This window comes from Lygodium microphyllum, chromosome 20, assembly GCF_053477565.2.
Source record: "Lygodium microphyllum isolate KBCC chromosome 20, Lygodium_microphyllum_v1.1.10, whole genome shotgun sequence".
Lineage (NCBI taxonomy): Eukaryota > Viridiplantae > Streptophyta > Polypodiopsida > Schizaeales > Lygodiaceae > Lygodium > Lygodium microphyllum.
Window position 1 is genome coordinate 65584472 of NC_141154.1, and position 26726 is coordinate 65611197.

The 26726-nt window shown below is 38.6% G+C and overlaps 1 pseudogene; it reads right to left on the bottom strand.

The window, feature by feature from the left end:
- Positions 1–14145: 14145 nt before the first annotated feature.
- Positions 14146–21075, bottom strand: LOC148018971 (uncharacterized; annotated as a pseudogene).
- Between the last annotated feature and the right edge of the window lie 5651 nt (positions 21076–26726).

The window sequence follows — 26726 nt, forward strand, 5'->3', positions numbered from 1 at the left end:
GACTATTCTTGATAAAAGCCATAAACTTTTTCTTCTATGTACTGCTGGTTCTACATTTTGGAAAAGTTTTCAAGTAGTCTGCAGATTGAGGGACTTGAGTGGGCCAGCTCTATCAGGGGGTAATTTGCTTAGCCTCACACCAATTTTCCTCTGAAAATGGGAATGCTGCTTTGGTTCTGGAAGGAAGAAATGCAAATGGATAAGTTGGAATGGCATTGCCAATGATGGTGTGTTTCAACTCTTCTTTTTTTGCTTAAAGAGTTGACCAGAGACCAGCAAGTTCTTGATAGAGACTGGCATGTGGCTTGTCATAAGATGGGGCAGCCTGAACTCTTGGATTGGACAGGTGAGGTCACTCTATGAAATCTCATATATATGGTGTGAAAGCAAGCATGTATAGAACATCTCAGTTGTACCTTGTCTAGCTCATTTTTAGACTATATTGGCATATCACCTGAGTTAGTAGTATTTCTATTTTGGAGTTTGTAAAGCTTAAATCATTGGCTGCGATTTGTGGTGTAAACCAATGTGTTAGCCTAGGGTGCTTGTAAAGCGAAGATGTTTGGTGATGCAAGCATAGTTTTAAAGTGGGCGGTGACATCCCACAAGAATTATCCCAATAACATCTTTGCTATTTACAAATAATAATGAGAGCTTTACTATTAATACAGAATAGAACACGCATTTTTCTTGGATTGTTTCTCGTGGTCCTCTAGGTGAACCCACTGCTTTGACATAAGAATATGGTTAACACATAATTTATGCTAAATGCATAGGTTCATTCTTTACTTAAAAGATATAATGAAGCATATGCTCAATTATACAAGCCAAACAATGTGCTTTAAGTTTTCATATATTAAAACAAAATGTAAATGAAAATAAATACCAACAAACAATGTTCATCTATTGAAGGTGTCTTTAAAAGTGCTATTTTGAATTTTCATGCTCCTCTTACATGAAAATCCATGTTGATTTCCTTTTGAAACATGAACAAATGTACTTTTATTTATGCTCTTTTGGTTATTTATTGTATAGGAATATGCGTGGACGTGAATGCTTGAACACTTACTACTTTTGAAGCAATTCATATCCATGTTACTAGGCTAAAGCAAAGACCCTGTATGTTCATGTTCTTTTGGTGGTTTATTTTATAGAAATATAAGTGGAATTGAATGCTTGAACACTTACTACATTTGACATAATTCACATCCATGTTACTAGGCTAAAGCAAAGACCCTAATATGCTCTTATGTCCAAAAGAAAAACTTATAATATATATTAGGTATGCACTTCGGCCAATTGATATTTTGGTTATACTAAACATTATTTGAGGACCATTAAAGATTCCTTTCACAACTGATGCTTTGATAGTTGAAACCATCCACTAGTTTATGCTTGTACTTTCTAGTTGATAGTGTAATTCATTGCACATTTAGAATACATGTTGAGTGGGGCATAAAGTAGCAAAAAGAGAGGTTGCATGCTCCCTATATTGAAAGCAAGCCAACAAAAAGCAATGAAGGGGGACACAAAACTCTATATACTTAAAGCTCATTAAATGATTTTCATGCTTTTATAGTTGTTGCTTATATTTTTATTTTTGTTGTGTAGACCATTTAACATAACCCATTTGAATCACTTGTGGTAGGTTTTTAAAGTGCTCACATGTTGTAGCTATTGAGGTTTTTGCACATTTTAGCTCATACCCACTACTAATCTAATAGGGGAAGGAGGAGATGTAAACTAAATATCGTCCTTCATTCAGAAGCTATACTCTTTTTCCACAAGCTTCCACAAGAGTAGAGAAGAGAAAAGCAAGAGAGTAAGAATGGAGAACTTTTTAGAGATTAAAAGGAATTACTTTGCAATAGGGACAACATAAAAGAGAAGTAGTATCTCTTTATTTTCTCTTGCAAATGTGGGAGAGCATAGATCTCTCAACTAAAGGATCATTAAGGGAGTTTTGAGGTCTTGAAAAAGTCTTGTAAGAGATCCTAGAAAGAAAATATTTGGGGGGAAAAGTCATTTTGTGACTTTTTAAAAAGTCTAATGTTTAAAAAATAAGTATATTTGAAATTGTGAAATTTCACTATCATAATATTCTCATGGCTTACACCAAACTTAGAAATCAAGGTCTCCATAAAGATGAAATGGATTGGTCTAATAATGATCTTATCTTTTCATCATAAAAGTGACAATAAATACTCAATTTGAATTTCTTTGACTTTTGGTTGCCTTCATTCATCCTTATTTTCTTTTTTCTTTCTTCTCACTAGTTTCTTCCTTTTTTTTCTTCTTTTTTGAATTTACATAGTTTTCTGATATGGATATTCAAATCACATTCTTAGTTATAGATAAATAATCTATTGATCTTTATATCTTTGGTAAAAAGGCTCTTTATCATATTCATATAGAGCTAGATGAGTTTATAAAAATGATAAAACTCAGTACTATTTTAGAGTCCATGAAGCATACATGGAGATTTGAAGAAAACAAAAAACTTGATCTTTGGTTAGAGGTTATATCTTGAAGATCCCATAGGAAATAGTACATCTCCTTTCCACAAAAACTTTTTATTGGTGATGGTTATAATGGATTTTTAGGATATAACTCAATCTTGTTAACAAACAAAGATGTTCTAAGATTGAAAAATCACTTATTAACAAAACATAAAGATGAGCTATTGTATTGGTAGGATGAAAGCAAGTTATCCTAGTATGCTTTTTATGCTTAAAAGTAGTAACATGTTACGAAATAGGTGTAAGGTAAACGTTTTACAAATCAAATTATAACTCATTGTAAAGTACACATCAAGAATCCCTAGTTGAAGAGCTTTTTAAGATATATAAGATGATAGAAAATTTTGCATTCTGGATGGTATTTAGGTCTAGTCAACACATACCAGATTTGTGCTAGTTAGCATATCCATGGACATGTTATTTGTTAAAGGTTAACCTACTTTCAATGAGGTTCCACCCGGTAATAAGAGTTTTCCTGGAAGCATTGGTTGCTTGAATCAATGTAATAAACATAATTGTCAATTGCAAGACTGTATATATGTATAATATGATCTTTTCATGCAACTTGAAGCTTATTAGTCAGATTCTCTAGAAGCTCTTGAAGATTGAAAGGAATATTGAACATAAGCATAATATAGTTGAGCTTAAATAAAATTTTTGCTTTGTGAAGAAAATAAAAAAACATGTCATCACTTGTCTTCTCAATCACTTCCTACTCCATTCCTTTAGGGGATAGCCTCTTTTTTGTCAAATCTTATCATAAATATTTTATATGTAATTTTTCTCTCTCCAAAAAAAAATCCAGATAAAAAGTCAAGCTATTATAAGAAACACAAATTTCTTGGTGATAAACTACAAAGCTATGAACTAAAATCACATATATTAAGCCAAGGGATAAAAAATAGATTTTAAGTACTAAATGGATCAAATCTTGTTATTAAGAGATACAAAATATGAATCTATACCATTAGATGAGGCAAACATAATTTGTATTTCATGAAAGAACAAGTTTTTATTTGAATCTAAAGATTTAAAAAAATATATACACGAGAAGTTTCTTAACATTAGTTCCAATACAAATTGCAATAAAATACATTTCCTTATACTTCAACATGTAAATATTTATCCCAATTTATTCAATAAATAAGTAAGCTTTATTTCATAACATTTCAAAGGAGAAAATAGGCACATATGAGAGGATTTGATAATCATATATTGCTTAGATTAAAGATCTTAAGTGTATGTATGTAGTTATGTTCTTTGAGTGCTCGGAAGAAATGAGCTGAGGGAGAAAATTGAGGATTTACAAATATACTTCAAAAATAAGAAAAAAAGGCTCCATTTTGGCCTTGAAAAGTATGCACCTTATTGAAAAAAGTGATCCATTAAGAATAACACTCATATATAAAAAGACAAAGAATATATATCTTAGGAGGACCAATATGGTTGTGCCATTTATCTACTTGTCCTTTCTATGGAAAAATATGGTTTCTTCAAGCAATATTATCAAGTAATGTTGGATTTCTTCTCTCCCAATATACACCACCACTTATCCTAGAATGAGTAGAAGCCTTTGAGAGTTTTGCATTTCAAATTGCGTAACCTTATGAAATGTTTCTTGTTCTTCATATTCTCTCTTCCTCCACTTGTTTGTCCTCTTTCTCTTTATCTATCTCTTTTTCTTTGTCTCCCTTGGTATCTTGCCTAGTTACTTCCTCTATTTCCATAATGCTCTCCTTTAGCTTTTTTATGAGGGGAATGTTCACAATGTTGTAGGCCTTCTTGTTGGTTATATGCATTGGCATAAGCATATCATCAAGCCCATACCTTATCAGTTTGGTTGTGTGCATGTCCTTATCCACAAGTGTGATCCTATGAACACGGGAAACATATAGCATAGCTATCATGTATGAAATTTATTAGAAAGATTTTTGTAGTTTCTTGAAGTTAGGCCAAGGCCCCACTTTGCTAGCTCATATTAATTCGTCTTCTATTGTAAATATCCTTTACCGATCTCAAGGATAGTGCATTGGATATCATGAGGATAGTTTTTTGAGCTCCTCTATGGGAATCAAGTTGTTGATTCATCCTTCTTTCCATAAACTCTTGGGACTTGAATACATTCACTTTTGGCATGGGCAAAGGCTCCTTAAGCTTCTTTTTCCCCCTTTCTAGGGTTTCTTTCAGCAAGGAATATTTCTTATTCCATTTATGGCTCAGTTCTTTTGCTGGGATGGCCTTTTTGCATGTTGAAAAGAACCTTATTTTCTCATCTCAAAGTTTGATGCATTTTCATTGGTATCACTGGTTCTCGACACAAGATCGTGAATCCTACTAGGACTTGATTTTTCCATATGCAAAAGCACTATACTTTCCTTTCCCATAAGTTTAAGCATTTTGTGGAGTTTCTATAGTTGTATCATTTGACACTAGGGTCGTTGATTCCTATTGAAGTTTACTTTAGGAAAGAGAAAAAGCACCCTAGTTTCATTTCCCATACTTTCTAGCATTTTGTGGAGTTGTACGTGACTCTAGAGGGGTTGAATCCATTGAGGGATTATAAGTTTTCTTAGATGTTTGCCTCAATATAACCATTCCATATAGCTAATAAAGGTATGAAAGACTCCACAAGACATAGAGAAGCTCAAAAATTTGCAAGCATGGCAACAAATCCAATAGGTCAAATCCAACAATGTATTGAAAGGGCACCGATGGATTTCAAACAACTTCTGTGTGCACCATCCAATCTAATTATTTGAGTCCCTTTTGGAAGCATAGATACAATACTAAGCTTGTGATTCTTATTTTAAAGAAAGCAAAAGAAGTCTCAAAAGCATGGAGGACACACCTTCAAGACTTTACATAGAGGCCTTCACAACAAGTTGGAGATAGGAGGCATTGCCATTTCAATAGTCTTGGCTATACTTCCATGGGCTTCAATTTCAGGTACCTCCCCCAGCTTCCTTGAATCCTACATGACCTTTGATAAGCTTTCATATCTAGGGGGTCAAACCACTTTGTAGCAATGTATTTAGCTATTCATAGTACGAGTAGTTGTAGGGTGGGTAATGGGAGTGGCTCTCCGAATCTTGCTCTCTTCATTCTCCTTGAAGTCAAACTTCATAGAAGGTCTCCCCTCCCGCTTCTCTTGGTATTTCTATATTGTCTCCTTGAGGTTTTCTTCCTCTTCTATTGATAGGAGCTCAAGGGGATGGGATACTTTGATACCTTATGTGGTTGGGCTCATAGGGTCTAGATCATGGCCATGTAGGCCTCCCTCTGCTCTAGGTCTTCCTCTTCAGCTACTATGGCTTGGTCCTCTAACTCCCTTATGTCAAAATTTGGTAAGCCTGGTAGGTCCATGGTGTTAGAATATCAAGCTCGTACATGTGTGTTTGACCGACATGAGCTGGACACAACTAGTCTGGCTAGATCAGTTAGGTATATTAAATAAGTCGGTTCTACTTCTAGTGTGAATGGTCTTTATGACCTTAGGTTGTATATGCACTATGTGTGTGCAAAATGAATAAGAAGAAGAATAGAGAGAGGAAGCATGTTGCTTCACTCCGTGTTGCTCTCCTTCCTGCTTCCATGAAATCTAACATGGTATCAGAGCCATGAATGGGCTCACTGGTGGAATGCACTCAAGAAGAAGACTTGAAGATTGACCTGAAGAGCTGGAAAAGGAAGAGGACTGGCTGTCATTTCCATCAATGGTCACACAGAGGTATGTACTGTGAAGCATTGGATTCCTATTGCTTGAAGGAGGAGTTGTAGCTTGCTGAGGAGTCTTCAAAGGCTTGATTGAGTATTAGTGTGGGCCCTATCATGATTATTATCATCAAATGGTGTTGCTGTACACTCCTGTCAGACCTGCGTGTTTGCGCCTGATGAAGGCATCGCTTCTGCTGAAGCAAAATTGACATGAGCACTGTACAAGAAGTCATCAAATGCTAGTGAGCGTATATTGGAAGGTAGTTCAGGGCTACAAGAAGCCATTGCTTGTGTTGGAGCTCTGTTATGAGCTAAAATCAGAGTACACAGACCTGGGACAGAAGGCTGAACTACTGTATACAGTGTATATACAACATATGCAATACTTTGGAAGAGCCTTGAAGCTCTCTGACATGCTTTATGGACCTCATTGGAGCCTAGGAGCACTCTGGAAGACATATGCATCAGTTCTCATGCCTTTGAGCTGAAGTTTCTTGAAGAAAATACTCAGATCTGAAAGTGTAAACAGGCTGGAAACCTGTCTCAAAACAGTGGGCAGCAAGCATTAGCTTTCATTGAAGCATTACTTGACACTTGGCTGGGATCTATCATATGTATGACATGGGATATGTATGCTGGAGGTTTATGGATTGGGTTGAGCATCAAGGGATCATGGAAGTTGAAGTATAAGGCTCGTGATTACTGCAGTGACATTATCTCAGTGGTTGCAAGTAGTAAATGCAATATATGAATTGGATTCATGAAGACAGGATGCCTATAGTTACCCGAATGCTCATATATTGAACCTAACACTTCAAAGTGAATGTCTGACATGATTTGAGGTTGTTTTTGGAGCTGGATTGACTGTGGTTTACTGAGAAGTTGCTAACTGCAATTTGTAAGCAGAAGGCTTGATACTTATACATTCTATCTATGCACTGATCTGTGCCCCATTGGTTATGCTCGGATTGCTACATGTACTAGCAGATGTCTATGAAGGTTTGGGACATGTATGCCATGTATACTACTGAGTTTTGGGCTTGAAATCACTGCTGGTCACTCACAGAATTACAGTTTTCAGACTGCATATATGTATCCTGGCAGTGAGGTTGTAGGAGTTCAGACCGAAGTGAATACATAGTATTTGCATTGACTGCTCTACTCACAGGTTAAGCCACTTGGTGTGAGCTGTTTTGGACTATCAGTGGGCTGAAATACCCTGGTTTTTTACTACAATTAATTGCAGAAAACTGTCATAAACAGTTCCGGGCTGAAGTTGAACTGTTAAGAAGATCTTGGTTTGCAGGTAGTCAGGCAAGGTCTACAACATGGCAAATGCTGATAGAACTGATAATGTAACCCAGATTGTGGGAGAAAAGCTTGATAGCAACAATTATGCAATATGGAAGTTTCGCATGGAGAACTTTCTGATAGGCAAAGGATATTGGGACTTAGTGACAGGTGTTGAGGCTGAACCTGAAGTTCTAGACAGGAATCCTACAGCTGATCAAAGACGAGCGCATCGAGCTTGGACGGAAAGAGCTCGCAGAGTTTTACATTGGTTGTCATTATGTATCTCGGATGCTATGGTGATGCAGATCATGAACTGTAAATCCCCAGCAGATGCATGGAATATATTGGTCAAATACTATGGCACAACTACAAGTGCAAGGAAGATACAACTGAAGCAGAAATTCAATAACATAGAGAGGAAGAACAGATCCATACAAGATTATGTCACAGAGGTTAAGACCATAGCAGATCAGCTGGCATCTGTTGGCTCACAGGTAGAAGATGAGGATATGGTTGCAGTGACCTTAAATGGCTTGGGTCCGGAGTACAAGTCTTTTGACACTTCAGTATCTGTGTGGGCTGAGATGCCTGACTTTAATGAGCTGGTTGCATTATTGATTCATGAAGAGGTGAAGCTTGGCTTAGCTACAGGGTCAAGCAGCTCAAAGAATAAGGATGCAATTTTTTACTCGAATCAGCGTGGTCGTGGTAGCCGTGGTAGAGGCTATGGATCTGGCAGAGGAGGCCAGCAGAATGCATCCTATAGTAATAGCAATCAATAGTCATCAAATGCAAGAGGTGGTGGAAACTTTCGAGGCAGGGGGAGATCTAACTCCCGTGGCAGAGGCTCATGGCAGCAGCAGCGTTAGTCAGACAATCCAAATAAAGATAAGGATTGTTACTACTGCGAAAAGTATGGGCATATTGCAAAGGACTGCTGGAAGAAGCAAGGAAACCAGAAGGGCAAGCAGCATGGACATTATGCTACGTCCAGTCAGGCAGATGACTCTGGTGATAGACTGTTTGCCATGCAGTATGTCAAAGATAAGGCTGCTGAAAAATCATCTGATGATACAGTGTGGTACATTGACTCGGGGGCGTCGAATCACATGACCCCTCACGGTGATTGGTTCACGGATATGGTGGCTGAAAAACATGGCTATGTATGCACAGGTGATGACACGCAGCATAGCATTGAGCATAAAGGCAAAGTGCCTCTTGTGGTCCATAATGGCAGAAAGAAAAATTTGCATGATGTATTGCATGTCCCTTCAATTAAGAAGAACTTGTTATCTGTTGGTCAGATGACAGAGCAGAACTTGCAGTTTAGATTCAATAAGCATGGCTGCTTCATTGAAGAATTTGGCAATGGCTGCAAGTTGATAGCTCGTGGTCACAGGAATGGCAGAATGTTTACTCTTGATGTTTCTTTGCTAGAGCTGAATTCAGCTATGTTTGCCCATGGTTCTGGCACTATTAGGGATTTGGAAATATGGCACAAGAGAGTGGGGCATGTCAATTTGCAAAGGCTGCAAATTATGCAAAAGAAACAGCTGGTTATAGGGTTACCGAAGTTCCAATATTCAGATATTGGTCATGTATGCGAGGCTTGCCAGTTCGGTAAGCAGTCACGATTGCCATTTGTCAGGCATGTACGACAGAGTACACGTCCATTGCAGTTAGTGCACTCTGATGTTTGGGGGCCAGCTCATAATGTATTTATGGGAGGATCCAGATATTATGTATCCTTCATTGACGACTACAGTCGCTATACCTGGCTTTACATATTGAAAACAAAGGATGAGGTCTTTGCTGTTTTTCAACAATTTAAAGCACAGGTTGAGAAGGAGTTTGAATGCTACATCTCTTCCTTGAGATCTGATAGTGGTGGGGAGTGTGTATCAAATGAATTTGATGATTTCTTGGCTGAAAATGGCATTCGTAGGCAGCTCACCTGCAGCTACACTCCGCAGCAAAACGGAGTAGCTGAAAGGAAGAATAGAATTCTGATGGAAGTTGTTAGGGCTATGATGAATGAAAAGCATATGCCACTTTACTATTGGGCAGAGGCTGTTATGACAGCAGAATACATTTTGAACAGGACTCCCACTGCAAGTATTCATGAGATGACACCGTTTGAGAAGTTGTATGGCTATAAGCCGAATGTAAGTCACATGAAAGTCTTTGGCTGTCTTGCTTATGTGCATATTCCAGATGAGAAAAGGAAGAAGTTGGATCCCAAAGCACATAAGTGTGTTTTCATTGGATATTCGCAGGAGAAGAAGGCATACAAATGTTATGATCCCTCTACCAGGGAAACTTTGGTAAGCAGGGATGTTATCTTTGATGAGATGGGTTCTTGGTATGTATCACCAGTTGCAGTGCCAGCGGATACTCCTTCCACTCATGCCTCTACAATTGATTTACAGCAGAGTACTGTTATGACAGGACCTCGTAGTCAGACAGTATCCCCATGGACAGGGAGATTGAGGAGCTCGCCATCCACTGACACCGGTATGTCAATGAGGGGGAGACATGATTTCTTGGACAGCAAAGGAAAAGAGAAAGTTATTGAGGATGCATCTGGTATGATGACACCTGGCAGAATGACTTCTGGCTTTGAGTCTGGTGATACTTTAGACAGCGAACTTGGTATTCCGACTGTCTATATGCCTGGCACAAGGCATAGCAGGTATATTCCGCCTCATGAGAGGGGAATCGAGTAGTGCACCACAGCTTAGACGCTCGCAGAGGGTCAGATACCCTGTTGACAGGTTGACATACAGTGGCTACTCTGCAAAGCATTATGCGTACATGACAAAAGTGATGGAGGTCAAAGAACCAAGTACATATGCTGAAGCAGTGAAAGATGAGAATTGGTGTGTAGCCATGGATGAAGAAATGAATGCCTTGGTTGAAAATAAAACATGGGATTTAGTACCACTGCCTGAAGGGAAAAAGACCATTGGCTGCAAATGGGTCTACAAAATCAAATGCAAGTCAGATGGCAGTGTGGAGAGATACAAAGCCAGGCTGGTTGCAAAGGGGTATGCCCAACAGTATGGACTTGATTATGAGGAAACATTCAGCCCTGTTGCCAAGATGGCAACCATACGCACTATGATTGCCTTGGCTGCTACTAAAGGCTGGAAATTGCAGCAGATGGATGTTAAGAATGCATTTCTTAACGGTGACCTAGCAGAGGATGTCTATATGGTTCAGTCGGAAGGGTATGTTCACCCTGATTTTAGCATTATGTATGCAGGCTGAAAAAGGTATTGTACAGGCTGAAACAGGCTCCGAGAGCTTGGCATGCTAGGATCAGTAACTACTTGCAGAGATTGGGTTTTGCTATTGGCAGGGCTGATCATAGCCTATTTACAAAGAAGACTAACAGTGGTTTAGTAGTGCTGGTCATATACATTGATGATTTGATAATCACTGGTGATGATGACTTGGGCATACAGCATGTAATGAAGATGCTGAAATCTGAATTTGACATGAAAGACCTGGGAGAACTGAAATATTTCTTAGGCATTGAGGTAATTCCAGCTGACAATGGGTTATGGTTGATGCAGAAGCACTATGCCATAGAGATGCTAAAGAAGTATGGCATGGCTGAATGCAAACCGCTGGATACACCTCTTGATCAGAATGTCAAGCTAGACATGAACATTGGGGCTGAAGTAGAGGATGTGACTATGTACAGACAGATGGTTGGCATCTTGATTTACTTGACCATCACTAGGCCTGACTTGAGCTATGCTGTAGGGCTCATAAGCCAGTTTATGCAGAAGCCTAGAAAGCCGCACTTGGATGCAGTTAGACGCATTATGAGATATGTTAAGTCCACTGTAGAGTATGGGCTGTTCTATGTCAGAGATAAGCCCTTGATATTGACTGGATACACAGATGCAGATTGGGCAGGTTGCTCATATGATCGTAGATCTACGAGTGGATATGCATTTGGATTTGGTAGCGGCATGATTAGCTGGAGCAGCAAGAAGCAGCCTACGGTTGCTTTGTCGAGTACTGAGGCAGAGTACAGGGGTGCTGCATTGGCAGCATGCGAGATTTCATGGCTGCTCAAGCTTATGGCTGATTTGGACATACAGGTAGATGCTCCAGTGAAGTTACTATGTGACAATATAAGTAGTGTACTCCTGGCTATGAATCTAGTCTATCATGCCAGGACGAAACACATAGAGGTACACTACCATTTCATCAGAGAGATGGTTCTTGCAGGACGAGTTGATCTTATGCATGTGAAGACTGATGAACAGGTAGCGGATATCTTTACCAAGTCCTTGGGTAAAGATAAGTTTTGTGGTTTTAGACAGCTGCTTGGAGTACATATGTTGTCTTGAGCTTGAGGGGGAGTGTTAGAATATCAAGCTCATATATGTGTGTTTGATCGACATGAGCTGGACACAACTAGTCTGGCTAGATTAGTTAGGTATATTAAATAAGTCGGTTCTACTTCTAGTGTGAATGGTCTTTATGACCTTAGGTTGTATATGCACTATGTGTGTGCAAAATGAATAAGAAGAAGAATAGAGAGAGGAAGCATGTTGCTTCACTCCGTGTTGCTCTCCTTGCTGCTTCCATGAAATCTAACACATGGGCGGTGTCATTATTGTGGATGAATCCACGGCAATGGGAGAGGTTGGATGGGGCTACCTAGGTTGTATCAATCCTATTGCCTTGAGCTCGTACTCTTCGTAACCCTTTTTTCACAACTGTCAGTTTAGGTCCTCTTGGTTTGTTGGCACTTCTATCATAAAAGTGATTCCTTGAATCCTCTCCATGTTTTTCAAGGTGTTAGGGAGCAATCTAAGTTGGGCTTAAAGTTATTTTTAAATGTTCAAATAGAGGTATATAGGCTCTCATCACACCTTTCTTGAATTTGTTGCTTGAACATGACTAGTTTGCAGGCCAATTCATCTCAGTGCTAGCTTTCATTGTACAAGGATACGCCTAGGTCATTGGAGAGCTTCATTAGGATGGTCTCATAGAGCCTCTATATGTAATGTTCTATCATGCTCATGGCCCTTGACAAGCTAGTGGAGATGGTCCACCCCATTGACCTTGCATGAAAGGTGAAAGGGATGAGTAAGAATGAGAGCATATGTAGAAGCAAGAGCTATGGATGTTGGAGCAAGAGAGAGTGTATGATCGTATGCGGGAACTCCAACAATCACAATATGTGATTTTCCTTCCCTTATTCTATTGTCATATTAAGAATAAAGAATAAAGTGATAATGATGGATAGCCACCACCTGTAATGTATATGAAAGCGGGCAAGAAGAAAAAGATAAATGTAGTTGGCTAGGCACATGTGGCATCTAACCCCCCAACAACCTCCTAGGCAAATGTGCATGAGTGAGGAGGAAACAAGAAAAAAGTAAGAAAGTAAAAAGTGTACATATAAGTATAACAAGTTGAGGAATAGATGGTCTCATCCTACAGTCATCATCCACTAGGAGACTTGTAGTAAGCAAATCTATAGCATTCTCATCTATAGAGATCTCGACAAGATCTATTTACTTGCCCTCAATTGCCTCTCTAATAAAGTGGTAACGGATCTCAATATACTTGATCTTTGCATGAAAGATCATTGGATTACATACCAATTGGATGGGAGTATGTCCACTTTTGGCAAGCAGGAAGTGGTGAGTGAGTCGAGCACGAGCAAGTATTTATGAATACTTGACAAATATAGTTTCTCAAAGAAAACAACCATGTGCTATTTATTATCCACGAGGTAACCATTATCCATGAGCATAACAAAAGGATTTATATCATGCAACACATCCCACCTTTACAAACATACCACGACACTTCCATTGTCAATAATAAAAGTTCCCACCACTCTCACAAATATGTGGTACTTCCACTGTCAACAATAAAACATTGAATCTGTGTGGAGCAAAAATAGCATAACATTGGGGCTATTATTACGAGAATGATAGAAATCGAAGCATCATCAAAATGTATAATTGTACATGGTTGTTGGTAACCATAAAGTCAACAAAACTCTATCCTCCACGGCATTGTCATCAATGAAAACACATTTTGGTCTTCTTCTTTTGACACTATTTATGTCATAACATTGAATAGAATGGAACACAAGTAGCATAGCATTGAATAGAGTGGAGCACAAATAGCATAACATTGGTACTATTATTATGAACGATAGAAATTGAAGTATCATCAAAATTTAGAAATGTGCATGGTTGTTGGTAACCATAAAGGAAAAAAAACTTAATCCTCAATAGCAGTGTCATCAATGAAAACACATTTTGGTCTTCTTCTTCTTTTGACAATACTTGTGTCATATGCTACTTGCCATGTCCTACCTCTGCATAACATGGCAAATAGCTACAACGATTCAGCTTATTTGCAGAAAATAATATGACTAAGATACACTTAAGACATTGGACTCATTCACTTACTTATCGGATGGAACATTGCACATGAATGCCTCAGCATCTTCATTGTCCTTAGTGTCAACATCCATAGCTCCAATTGTATTCGTGTCATAGAAGTAACCATTGACAAAATGAAGCTAATACTTTTCACATATCTCAGCATCACTCTCCATCACCATGTAGGGGTGTCACCTAATAAGCATGGCTGCCTTCATGCAAGGTGAAGTTCCTCCTCCAATCTCAAGTACACAACCATTAGGAGGGAAAAATGCCTCCATGAATAGCAACATATGTGAGGCACTTTTCTCTAGCGGCCCATGCCATCTACCACTCTTGCCATCATGCCGTGCTTTCAAAGATGAGGGCAAGTAATGGTGGATGACGTCCTCTATCAAATCTTCTTGCAAGTCATTCCCAACCTGTGCTATCATAATATACAATTACCATTTTTAGAACTCAAAGCTAACATTGAAACTTATATTTCAATCGCATCATTGAACAAGGGTATACTGATTATTTTTCCTACCTTTGAGGCGGCCTCTATGTCATATTTTGGTCTCTTTCCAACCTTATGGAAAGCCATCATGTGAAAAACTCAACTCTGTGTAAACACAAATACACTTAAGTACAATGCAACTAAAATGGAATTGCTATTGAGCAACCAAGAGACATAAAAAACACCTCACACCTTGAAGGAGACTCCGCATTTTGTTGTACTTGAGTAAGGATTTGAACACTCCATTGCCCATTGGATACCTATCTCCAATCCTGTGTGTGATGTCATTTTCTTCACAACTCCAAGGCATGAAGGGATACAAATAATAAGCTTCCATCCCAAGTCATCCATAACTACACTTGCCTCTATCAATGATGACTTGATATGCTCACTGTTGAGATATCGAGCTCCACTCGTGATATGCCAGGGTGACCGTTGTGCATTTATGTCACTGACGTGTCAGTTGCAGATGCGGTTGGTACACCACCCATGAATAATAGCTACATGACAGCTATCCTTATCTACTCTAGTTCGTGGCTCAGTTAGTATGCCACCTTAGTTAGTTGAGTTTGGTTTGAGACCCATATATAGGGTTCTTCTATTTCTTTGTAAGAGAGTTTTTTTGGCTTACACAACTAAGAAGAGGAAAACTATTTTCAGCCTCCACCCTTGTGTGTATTCCCCATTGTGCAAGCAAGAAAGCTACAAGTGAGACTCCTTCCTTCTCTCCCACAATCTTGACATGGTATCAGAGCCTTGTTCGTGGTAAGGAGCTCAAGAAAGCAAGCCAAGCTCGCGGTGTTCTGGTAAGAGGAGTAGTGTTGCTTTCATTTTCTGTTTTGGGAGCAGATCTCTGCAGGTAGCATAGCCGGAAATTGCAAGAGTGCATTGTCTCAGGTTGAGACGCCCTTCGCGGTGAAGCAAGAGGGCAGTATATGCTGCGGGATAAAGCTTTAGCCCTTGGCGACCCTGTTTTTTTGATTTGAGGCCATTTCGGGGCCTGTTTTGGAGGCGGAAGTTTTCTGCACGCACTCAGGAAAAGGCCCAGTTTTATGCTGTGCAGCCACTGTTCTACAGGTCGGTGAAAAGTTACTGTAGAAATTGCATCGTATGCTTGTGCACAGAGACATTGGGAGTTACAGAATCATCCTTGTTGCCTGTTGATGCAAAATCGTCACTAGGAAGTGACTGTGTGGTCAAATACCACTTTCGCCAGTTTTGCAGATTTGCCCTTGTGAGGGTGAAGCTGTGTTTTTTTGCAGTGACAGAATTTTTTGCAGTGTTCTGTAATGGCGTCTGATTCTCTTTAACAGATTGTAACTGAAAAGCTTGACAAGAACAACTTCCAAGCATGGAAGTTTAGAATGACGAATTTCCTTATGGGAAAAGGATATTGGGAATTTGTTGCAGGAAATGAAGAAGAACCAGTTCTTCTTGATGTTCCCAATCAACAGCAAATGCAGGCATTTAAAGCATGGCATGAGAGAGCCAGGAAAGTTATGTACTGGCTGTCTATCAGTATTTCAGACTCTATGATTGTGCATATTCAGGATGCAAGTACGCCAAAGGAGGCATGGGATACTTTGTCAAAAATATATAGCACAAATACGCAAGCCAGGAAAATGCAGCTCAAGCAAGAGTTGCATAATGTGCAAAGAGAAAATATGAGCATCAATGACTACCACATGAAGGTGAAGAAGATTGCAGATGCACTTGCTTCTATTGGGTCGCCAGTGGAAGATGATGATTTAGTCTCAGTGACCTTGAATGGTCTAGGAAAGGATTATGCACAGTTTCGAACATCCATTTCCGTCCGTGAAAGATTTCCTGATTTTGAGGAGTTGATTGCTCTTCTAATTTCTAAGGAGTAGAGAAATGGTGGTGCATCTTCTTCAGGAGGAACTTCAAAAGAAGTTGTTTTCTTCTCAAATGCTGGAAGAGGTAGAGGCAGAGGTAGAGGAGGCCGATCTGGAGGCCGTGGTAGAAATCAGAATATGCAGCAAACTCAAGAAAACCAGTCCTATGGAGGAGGACGTGGTAACTCTAGAGGCAGGGGGAGCCAAAGAGGTCGTGGTGGATGGCAAAGAGGCCAAAATGCAAACAGTAATGTTGAATGCTACTACTGTGATAAAATTGGTCATATGGCTAAAGACTGCTATAAAAAGTAGAATGACATCATGAATGGAAAATTGCAACAAGGGAATTATGTGTCTTCTAATAGACAGGGTGATGGCAGAAATGAGCATTTGTTTATGGTGCAGCACATGAATAATTCTGTGACAAGTGCAGAAGAAAGTAATGATGTATGGTATGTTGACTCAGGTGCATCAAACCACATGACAGGTCATGCAGAATGGATGGAGGATGCAAGAAAAATGGAAAAACCAGGATTTGTGGAGACTGGTGATGATATTGCACATCCTATTGTGCAGATTGGAAAAATTCCTTTGTCTATGCAGGATGGGAAAAAGAAATACCTGTCCGATGTATTTCATGTCCCGAATATCACCAAGAATCTGGTTTCTGTTGGTCAAATGGTTGAGCAGGGCTTGTAGGTCAGATTTAATCCTCATGGATGCTTTGTTGAGGATATGAAAAATAAAGGTCGCTTGATAGCAAAAGGAAAGAAGAAGGGCAAAATGTTTACGTTGGATGCAGACATGTCTGAATTGAGTGCAGCAATGTCTGCACATGGGACCGGTGTAGTTGCAGATATTGATATCTGGCATAAACGCATTGGTCATGTTAATGTACAGCGACTTAAATCAATGCAGGCCCAAAATATTGTTGCAGGATTGCCTAAATTCAAGGTTGCAGAAATGCATAAGGTATGTGAAGCCTGCCAATTTGGAAAACAGGCAAGGAAACCATTTCCTAGACATGTTCAAGAGAATAAAAAGCCATTGGAATTAATCCACTCTGATGTGTGGACTACTAAAGCTGCATCTCTTGGAGGCTGTCATTATTTTGTCACTTTTATTGATGACTATAGCAGAAAAGTTTGGGTGTATTTCATGAAAAAGAAAAGTGAGTTTTTGGGCATTTCAAAACTCTTAAAGCTATGGTTGAAAAAGAAACAGGTCTGCAAATAAAATGCCTAAGGTCAGATGGAGGGGGAGAGTACCTCTCAAATGAGTTTGTAAGGTTTTTGCAAGAGCATGGCATAAAGCAACAATATTCATGCAGTCATACCCCACAACAAAATGGAATTGCAGAAAGGAAAAACAGGCATATTGGAGAGGTATCTCGTGCCATGCTCAATGAAAAAGACCTGCCACACTTCTATTGGGCTGAAGCAGTTGCTACAGCAGTCTACATAATGAACAGGACTCCCACTGCAGCAATACATGGGATGACTCCAGAGGAGAGGTATACTGGTAGGAAACCAGATATTTCTCATTTGAAGATTTTTGGATGCATTGCCTATGTTCATGTGCCAGATGAGTTGAGATCCAAGTTGGATCCAAAAGCTGAGAAGTGCATCTTTATTGGTTACTCTCTGCAGCAAAAAGGGTATAGATGCTATAACCCTTCTACTCGTAAGTTTACAGTGAGCAGAGATGTTGTTTTTGATGAGATGAGTAGTTGGTATAAACCAGTAAATGTGATTGATGATGTAGATGCACAAAATGGTAATGCTGCACAGAATTCACATCAGCAGTCACAAAATATTAGTGGACCTGGAGTGTCCTCTAGCAGTGGTTCACATTCTTCGCCATGGATAGGCAAATTGAGATAAAGAGAATCTTCTCAAAGCAATGCAGATAGTGGTATGCAGGTATCACGAAAAGGAAAAGAGAAGGTAGATCAGCCCATGTTTGATGTGAATGCAGGTCACTCTTATGTGGATGGTGAATCCAGTGGCTCAGAACAGAGCATTGATGATGAGTTGGGTATTCCTTCTATTGTTACACCTGGAGTAAGGAAGACCAGGGATGTTTTGAGAGCACCTAGGAGTGAACCTACTTTGTGCAGGTCTACCAGAGCTAGGTATCCTGTGGATAGGCTGAAATATGATGGATTTACAGCCATTCACTATGCATATATGGTCAAAGTGATACAGGAACCAGAACCCACTTCTTTTGAGCAAGCCATGGGAAAAGAAAAATGGGAGAAAGCCATGGATGAAGAAATGGATGCCTTGGAAGCAAATGCTATATGGGAATTGGTACCTTTGCCTAAAGATAAGAATGCAATTGGCTGTAAGTGGGTTTATAAGGTGAAGCACAATGCAGATGGTTCTGTGAACAGATACAAGGAAAGATTAGTAGTCAAGGGGTATGCACAAACATATGGCATTGATTATGAAGAAACATTTAGTCCGGTTGCAAGGATGGCAACTGTAAGAGCAGTCATTGCTATGGCTGCATCAAAGGAATGGTCTTTACATAAGATGGATGTAAAGAATGCCTTCTTGCATGGTGATTTGCAAGAAGAGGTCTATATGGAGCAGCCACCAGGTTATGTGCATGTTGTTCATCCTGAGTTTGTTTGCAGGTTGAAGAAAGCATTGTACGGCTTGAAGCAAGCACCTAGAGCATGGTCTGACAAGATAGGACAATATCTTGTCACTATTGGCTTTCAGATTTCCAAGGCAGACTTCTCACTTTATGTGAGAAAAACAGAGAAAGATATTATGCTACTTGTCATTTATGTTGATGATTTGATTATGACAGGTGACAGTGATGAAGATATCCTTCATGTGAAAATGCTATTGAAGCAGAAGTTTGAGATGAAGGATTTGGGAGAGCTGCATTATTTCTTGGGCATTGAGGTGATTAGATCACCAAGTGGGATACAGCTCTTGCAGAGGCAGTATGGATTGGACATGCTGTCCAAATATGGGATGACAGGCTGTAAGCCTATTTCAGTTCCTTTGGAGCAGAATGTGAAGCTGAGCGCAGATGCAGGTGAGCTTCTGGAAGACCCTACTATGTACAGATGCATAGTAGGAAGCTTGATTTATATGACTATTACCAGGCCAGATTTGAGCTATACTGTTGGATTGGTAAGTCAGTTTATGCAGGCTCCAAGGAAACCACATTTGGATGCGGCTAGACGCATACTCAGGTATGTGAAGTCCACATTGCAGTATGGACTACTTTATGAGACTGGGGTTCAGATACAGTTGCATGGATACACTGATGCTGATTGGGCTGGTAGTATTTCTGATAGACGATCTATCAGTGGATATGTGTTCTCTTTTGGGAGTGCTGCAGTCACTTGGAGCAGCAAGAAATAGCCTACAATTGCCTTGTCGAGCACAGAGGGTGAGTACAGGGGCGCAGCAATGGCTGCATGTGAGGTAGCTTGGTTGCATAAGCTACTTTATGATATGCATCAGCCTACAGATGGGCCAGTTGTCATTTATTCTGACAACATGAGCAGTATACACTTGGCAAATAACCCAGTCTATCATGCTAGAACAAAGCACATTGAGGTGCATTATCACTATGTGCGAGAGAGGGTTTTACTAGGTCTTATTGATCTAGTTTATGTCAGCACACAGGATCAGGTAGCTGACATATTCACGAAGGCATTGGGCGCAGAGAAGCTCTGCAAGTTCAGAGACCTGCTTGGTGTGCAGGAATTGGGATTGAGCTCGAGGGGGAGTGTTGAGATATCGAGCTCCACTCGTGATATGCTAGGGTGACCGTTGTGCATTTATGTCACCGACGTGTCAGTTGCAGATGCGGTTGGTACACCGCCCATGAATAATAGCTACATGACAGCTATCCTTATCTACTCTAGTTCGTGGCTCAGTTAGTATGCCACCTTAGTTAGTTGAGTTTGGTTTGAGACCCATATATAGGGTTCTTCTATTTCTTTGTAAGAGAGTTTTTTTGGCTTACACAACTAAGAAGAGGAAAATTGTTTTCAGCCTCCACCCTTGTGTGTATTCCCCATTGTGCAAGCAAGAAAGCTACAAGTGAGACTCCTTCCTTCTCTCCCACAATCTTGACACTCACTTGATAGACTATTCCATGGAGGAATGTCATCAAAACCCACTACATGGGAGCTTGTGGGAAGGTGAATGAAACAATACTCCACACTCCAAGAGCTTGGCTTTGAATTTCTTAGCTTCTTCCTGCCATCCACTTCTATATAGAACTTATCACCTCAAAACCCTCCTTGAAATTTCTAGCAAGAAATTCTCCTGCTAGCTATGGCCACACATATGTGTGACTTCGAGGGTTTTTATTTGCAAGCTCATGAAAATGTTCAAGGGGCACATGTTGTAACTCTATGTGACCCATCTTCTTGCGAGAAAGGATGGCAGTAGTCAAATGCACAAACTCTACATAAACAACATCCCAATGGGTCTCACATACAAACCAACAAAAAGAAAGAAAATATATAAAATCCCCAATAACAATGAATTTGGCCAATGTGAGATCATACTCTTTTCTAGATCCGATTTATCAGTAGGATGTCTTCCCTTGGCACAGTTCATCAGTCTCTCAGCCTCTTCTCTCTCTTTGATTTGCCTCAATTCCTCCTCTAGCTTCCTTCGTTTTTGCACATCCAAATTGCATGAAGAGCTTGAATCTGACTTGCATTCTCCTTTCAAGTGCCTGAGATACATCTCCTTCTCTTCCTCCAAGAATTCACCCTTTTTCATGTCTAACCACCAAGGGCAATGCTTGCGCTCATAGTTGGACAATATGAAAGCACCTTCCAGCTTGCTATCCTTCCTAAAAATTGGTGAAGTATACATGCAGTAGGTGGGAGGAGAGGATTGTCCAAGCCTTGCAAATGTGGAATATTGTACATAACATTTTCATCATATGTCAAGGTCGCTTTCAGGACAAAAGATCAACAATAGTATTTTGGATGCCCTGCACATGTTCAAATGTGATGTCACCTTTTTTAGTTTCTTTAGCAACAAGTCCTTGGGAGAGATTGGATGACCATGGCCAATTAAATACTTGTTTATTGGCTTGTCTATATGAAGAAGAATCTTCCACACTATACCCCTACAGATATGCCTCAGGAATTTTCTCTTATACGCAGCAAAATTATCATTTCTATCAACGGGAGATACTAGCCATGATTAAATCTATTAAAGCTTTTAGATCCTTTATTGAGTTTGTTCTATTGTCTGTATAATTTTCCCTACACTGTCCTGAAGTCTCTACTTTCATTTTTTGTTTACAGTAAAATGGAATTGGCTCAAGAAATGAACATACAAGGTGTTCTTACATCGAATTGTCATGGGTGTCAAGTCCTTCATAGAGTAGATCTCTCGTATAGATAAGATACTCTTTGTACATTCTGGGGTCGCACAATTTAGACTTAAAGAAAGCTTCTCTTGCTTCAAGTACATCATCTAGTTTGTTCCCAACTAATTCACTAAGTAAGAGTTCAAAGAATATTTGAACTGGGTCTGCATGTTGAACAATTGCCATTTTCACCTATGGGTGTATGGATACCCACCACTGCTTGGGGCAACTAACAAATCGGTGCATCATAGCATTCGGAATATCTATTCTATTTGTTTGTGGATTTTCAACTATTTTTTGTCCAACATATGCGTACATCATATAGATGGGGAGTTTTATTTTCTTAGGGGATTTCCCATCTATTGACCAAATTGGGAATGAATCCACCTTCTCAGGTACTCCAATTTTCTTGTAGAAGCTATTGTAGGAAGGTTTTGATGAAGAAGTAGTTGTTGTAGCATTCATAGGAATGGAAGTATTGACGTTATATAATTTTGAAGTTTTTTTACTTACATGATGAGCATTCATTTGAGCTCGCAGAACTAAAGTAGGAGAATCTTGTGATTTGTGCGGATTTATATGGACAAAGTCCTCTTTGATCATGCTATCACCATCTTCGTCTGAGGAAGTAAGTGTATAAGTAGCATTCCTCTTAAAAAATTCTTGGTCATGATAATACCATGCATGAAGCTCCGTTGGAGGAATGTGTGGTGGATGTTGCTCAATGCTTTCACCCATAAATCTGGAGTCAAGGCGTCCTTCAACATAGCGGGTGAATTCATCCTTATGCATGTTTTCTAGGTCAATGCACAGAGGCATTTGATCCAAAACTTTGTTAGCTTCTCTTTGCCATTGAATTCAACTAAGATCATATTCATCAATCTCATCAAAAGCAGCATGATAATCTTTTTCAGACCAATCAAGAAATATAGATTCTAGATATTCATATAGTTATTCAGCAGTGTGGCTAGGTTGGAGAGATTTCTGGAATAAACTAGAATTGGGATATTACATCATGGGACAATAAATATGTTGCATTTCTTGTAGCAAATCATCTACATATTCTTCTTCAAAAATGTCAAGATCCTCATAACAATAAATATCTTTTTCTGGAAGTGGGGGTCTTTTGATAGATCCTGAAGTTCCTTCTCTTGTGGGTGTAATTTTTATTTTATTTTTGCCCTTAAAAGAAGTAGAGATGTGGTGGACATTTAAAGTACCTAAAGAAAGAGATGCGAAATGGGAGGTCCATCCTTTCAGCAATCTTTTGTTAGAGAATTTTGTCCAGTCTGTAACATTTTTTGTTGGCACAATTGAAGATACTATGTTGACAGGCAATACTAAAGACCTTTATTTTGGTTTGTTTTCTTTTTTATTGAGAGGTTGAGATTGTGAATTGTTGTGTTTGAGTTTGGTAGTATGTGTTGAATGGTTTTTGATGGATTGAATTGGTTTTCGTTTGAGCTATATGATTTTTATGCTTTTTGTTTGTTGGGGGTAAATGCACCTGTACCTAGCTCACCGTGTATTAGTTACAATGATAGTACCCGCATTGTGTATTAGTTACCCATACACTTGTACCTTGTAGGTGGTGGACACCCATCACTGTCACTTTATTCTTTATTCTTTCAATGACATTTGAATAAAGGGAATTTCGATCACATCGTGACTGTTGGAGTTCTTGCTCTTGCTCCTTCCACCATAGCTCTTGCTTCCACTCCATGCTTCCACTTCAGGGCTCACTCCCTTCAACTTGCACTATCCATGCAATTGAAATATCACATAGTAATTTCTTTATGTTTGAATGTTATTGCAATAAATTGGAATTTTAACTTAAGTACACAGCAATGAAGGTTCACTATTGGCACATGTTTATAGCCATTGCATGCAACCTAAGCCTTGCCAAAATTTATGTTATTACATCATGTGGCTTATATCTGATTGAAATATGCATTCCATGCAATTGAATTATTATGCAAGAATTTGTTTATGATGCTAATTTGCTACAATAAACTGTGAACATTAACTCAGTTGCATGATCTTGATCATGTGGCAATGAATGTTTGCTCTTGGCACATGTATGTAGTCACTATTGACACATGTTTATAGCCACTACGTGCAATACGAACCTCACTAAAATTTATGTTATTACATTGTATGCTTTTAATTTGATTGAATTATGCTATCCATGATCTTATCCCTCAATACACTCAAAGGGCTATACTTGGATATATCTGCTTGTACATTTGTGCCAAATGAATCAGATTTCTCTCTCATCAATATGACATTTACCTCTAGAATTAAAAAAATGGCTCAATCTATTATGTGCCCTTCATGACTTGGGTATAAGTTGTATTTCTCTATGTAATAGTTTTATGGATTAACTACATAATCTATTGGGTCGAATAATAAGACGACCTCCTTGGTCTAATATATTACTTCTCCGATTTCCTATACTATATACTATGCTATGAAAAGGTTGGTATTAACTTGAGCTTAGTCTAGCACCATATACATGTACACTCCCTTGGGTCTCCTTTCTTAACCATATTCTTGCTTGTGATATTTAATTTGCTTCATTGAAACACACACATATCTCACTTCTTTCTCTTTCTATAAATGTGTGTGTGTGTGATATATATATATATATATATATATATATATATATATATATATATATATATATATATATATATATATATATATATATATATATATATATATAGTGCATATGGATAAATATGTATGCATGTATGTATGTAGCATACATAAACACATCTCTCTCTCTCTCTCTCTCTCTCTCTCTCTCTCTCTCTCTCTCTCTCTCTCTCTCTCTCTCTCTCTCTCTCTCTCAAATCTCTATCTAGATACTCCACACATATGCACACATAAAATTTTTATGTACTTAGGAAATAATTAGTATGCATGGTATGCAGGTAAGAGATATGAATACTTCATGTTCACATTAGTAACGCTTAGTGTATAAACTCTGAATAGTTGGTGTTTAATTAATATGGTTAATGTGTTTGCTATATTTAGGTTAAGTTAATATTTGGCCAGTTGATTATTGTCAATACATGCCAATATTCTTGGATGCAAGAGAATAAAGATATAAGACCGTGACTTTCATTGAGATATGAGTTATTATTATAGCAAGATCAAGATAGAGCTAAAATGTGAAAAAACCCTAAAAAAGAATGATGTCATCAATTTTTTTATTTTTTTCTTTATTGATTGTAACAAATTTTCTATTATTAGATGTTGATAAAATCTTTCTCTCTTTGGATACTCATTAAGTGTATATGTTTCAAGTAGATCTCATATGATGTGCATACTTTATTAGACCAAGACATGCATCATTAGTTAAGCTAGATTGCCAATGAGTTTGATATTGTTACTAAACTTACCACATTGGGAGATAAAGAGATAGGAAAGTAATACAAAGAGAAATTCGCTCTTCTCTTATTTGTAGACCTTAACATTTCAAAGGCCATGACTTTTTGTTTCATATTTGTATTTACTTTTTTGGAACCCTCAATAGTATCATTCTTAGAAGATGGCCCTAGCTTTAAGTCCACTATCAAGAGAGCCAATGTTATGGTTGCATAGATTATGGTTAAGCTCAATAAGAGTTAGTCAAAATCACAATGCAAGACCTTGTACCCAACTACAATGGTTTTGTTTGGGTCTTCTTTATACCATACAAGCTAGAATAATGGTTTTAATGCTTCATGTCATTCACCATGTACCCTAAATCAAGTTTCTATAGTATCCTCCATTGCCAAAAATGGAGTTTCATAGGAAGCTCAAAATCTTCCAATTGTGCACCTATACATGCAAGTCCACTTGAGGCATTAGAACATATAGGCCCCTTCATTTTTTAAAAACCACTTGATGCCTCCCATCTTCTAGAAGCAAGGTTTGATCTTGACAATGGAGAATTCATTTCCCTTTTCCATAAGATACCTAGAATAGAAATTCATCCTCCAATACATGTACTAATTTATAAGGACCCGGGACATCACAATCTTGTAGAAATGGATACGATATTCTCCTTATGTCGTGTCTAGATTTGGAATTATCAATCAAATGTGGTTTTCTGAGCTCATTCTTGGAAAGCACTATTATAGGAATGGAATGTTTCACTAAGCTTTTATATATGTAGCTAGTTAATTGGTGACAACCATGTCAATAAAGAGTTCAAACAAACGTTGTGTGCATACAATGTTGCACTTTCATTTATATCTCTTTGTGAGTGTGTTGAGATAGATGATTCCTTGCTGTTTCTTGGGAATTAATACACCTTTCGAGTTCATGGCTCCATATGACACCGTATTGGATCAATGGTGCCTCACCTTCATAATTGTGCAAGACTGAGGTTTGCATAATTGTATGCATATGATACTAAGCATGAGCTTCAAAATAGAATGATGGTCACACCAAATCTTGATGCAAAGATATTAGTTTTGTTATAGGCAATGATGCACTCTAGGAATGTGTATACCCATGCTTTTCAAGGTGTTGTTAAGATAATGCTAAAGAATCTTGCAATAGAGAAACTATTGCAAAGAAAAATGCAACATCTAGATAGTACTGTGTGCCTCTTGATAATGAGGTTGTTGCTATTATGGTCAAACAAGGGGATGATGACACCTTGTAGCACCATAATGTAAATGTATATACAATATGTGGTATGTGTGTCACTATGTGGTAATGCTATATGCCATTGTTGTACATTTTTTGTTCCCCAATGGTGAAGATGGGTGGCATTTCAAACTTCCTTACTCTATATTGGATGAGATATACCTCTAGAACAAGTTTTTAGCAAGGATTACATCACACAAATGGAGTACTATGCATTTTATGTCTAGGTTCAAGATGACACAATTCCATGCATGTTGCAAGGTCAGAGGCTATTGCAAAAATTTATGGAGAATGCATATTATAGTATAGAGTAGTGTAGATTAACATGGCGCCGTTTGAATCGATCCATCTTGCATATTGAGGTTTATTCTAACCTTACTAATATGCTTGCCCCACTAATGATACA